The following is a 2,483-nucleotide window of genomic DNA, read 5'->3' on the forward strand; positions in this document are numbered from 1 at the left end:
TGACTTTAGGCTGGAATCAATAATACTTTGTGTCAAGGAACAGAAGAGGAGAATGTGTGACAGGCAGTTACAGCTTGGCAAGGTGGTGCTGTCAGGCGGTTGACAGACCCAGGCACAAAGGGAATAGGGAGGACAATTAAATTTGCTGACTATAGGGTATGTAAGCAGAAATGAAAACTGAAAAGCTGGCTGAAGAATGGAAAGAACATGAGAGTTGAAGGAGAGAAGAGGAGGAAGGGAGGAGAAGTTCAATTTTTTCTCAATGCTTATATGTTGTTCTCTATTCCCATGGGTTTATAATTTTGGCCCCAATTTCATGAGCAGATTTAACAACAACAGCAACAATAACAACAATAAAGACCTGAATAATATCCAATTTAAAATTCAGCTCCTCCTTATCCCAACAGCTCACTGTAGTACCGGATAACATCAATATATATGGGAAAAATGGACTTTGGTAGCAGGAGACTACTGGCCGTAGTCATCTTAAATGAAGTGAGAAGAAAAAAGGTTGTGTCTTTAGCCTAATATCAGCAAACTGGGAACCACAGGCCTTGGACTCAGAGGCCAGGGAGTAAGGGATGATCCTTAGAGGAAGCACAATGCAAAAGAATAACTTTTGCCTAAACTATTTTTTCCATGTCGTATCTTATGGGTATCAGGTATTGAGGTAAAGAAATAGTTATGAAATTCTGTCTAATCTCTGACCCAGAATTATGCTAGTGCTCAATTAGGAACCAAGAAATGGGATTCTGTGGAGAAGTGGGAGGGAAATTACCTGATTAGATCAAGACAGTTCTCCACATCCAAATATAAATAGTGCCAGAACTTGATTGTCTCTTTGTCTTTGGGCAGCTGCCAAGTTTCACCCCAGGAGGTCTTTATTTTCTTTCAAGAGACCAAAAATCAATCACTTAATTCTTGGTGAGGTTAAGATGAAAGATTAAAGGGGATTAGAGTCAATTATAAACACAGTCCCTTTTGCCATGCTTCCTGGGGACCAACAGAAGCTTGTCAGACCCCTCATTAAAGCAATTACTCTCGTAAGTCAGTGATACTGTATCTGCTTTATTTATTGGTCATACCTGAGTCTATATTGAAACCAAACCAGAGAAGTTAAGAGAACAAAACAGGAAATAAAATACCTTTAAAATCTCACAGCCCCAGACTGGAAAGATTCTGCTTACAGTCAAGGTTGGTAGATAAGTAGGTAGGTAGATAGGTCGATCAGAATGTAGATAATAGATAGATAGATAGACAGACTGACCGAAAGACAGACAGACAGACAGAAGACAGGCAGAAGATGTTTATCCTAGATCATGACTGGTGAGGACTATTAGCTTCTGGGTGATCAATCTACTTTTTTTTTTTTAAGTTTATTGGATAAACATTGGTTATACAATTCTATAATTTTAAGATATACATTATAAATTGACATCTATATATTCTATTGTGTGATTATCACCCAGAGTCAGTTTCCTTCAGCTACCATATATTTGATCCCCTTTACCCACTTCACCCTCCCTAACCCCCCTATATTTGGCCTCCTTTACCCCGTCTACCTCTCTCCTCCTTCCCCACCCCCTTCCCTCTGGTAACCTTTAGTCCATTGTCCATGTCCCTGAGTCTCTGCTTGTTTGTCCTGTTCATTTGTTGCTTTTAGGTTTATATTAAATGTTAAATGTTTGCTAGATGCCAAGTGTGAACTGGGGTTTAACAATCTGAATTCCTTAGGTGATATCATATGATCTTCAACTTTTTCTGTCTGGCTTATTTCACTTAGCATGATTATCTCGAGGTCCATCCATGTTGTCGCAAATGGCAGTATTTCATCTTCTCTTATGGCTGAGTAATATTCCATTGCATATATGTACCACAGCTTCTTCAGCCAATCATCTATCGTAGGACACTTCGGTTGCTTCCATGTCCTGGCCACTGTGAAAAGTGCTGCTATGAACATCAGTGTGCAAATATCTTTTCGGATATGGGTTTTCAAGTCTTTGGGGTAAATACCCAGTAGAGGGATTGCTGGGTCATATGGTAATTCAATTCTTAGTTTTTTGAGGAACCTCCATACTGTTTTCCATAGTGGCTGTACCAATTTGCAGTCCCACTAACAGTGTATGAGAGTTCCTTTTCTCCTCATCCTCTCCAACATTTGTTATTACTTGTGGGTGACCATTCTAAATATTAATATTAGAACAACATTCTCTGAGCTGGAAGAAATGGAAATGGTGATGGTAGTGGTGGGAGATGAGAGGAAATTGAAAACTAGGTAAATGATAAAATGTTAGGGGTCATGGAGACAGCTGAGCCTTGAAAATACTACTGGTGTCTCCTCCACACCACATGAAAATGCTCAGCCTCGGTATAGTGGTGAATGACACATCTGTTGAACTGGCTCCTCTATCGGAGTAAATTCCTCATGAGGCATTTCTATTACTCAAAAGAATGGCTAAGTGGTTCATAGGCATCTTGTTTAA

This window comes from Pteropus vampyrus, unplaced genomic scaffold (genome assembly GCF_000151845.1).
Source record: "Pteropus vampyrus isolate Shadow unplaced genomic scaffold, Pvam_2.0 Scaffold1, whole genome shotgun sequence".
Taxonomy (NCBI): Eukaryota; Metazoa; Chordata; class Mammalia; order Chiroptera; family Pteropodidae; genus Pteropus; species Pteropus vampyrus.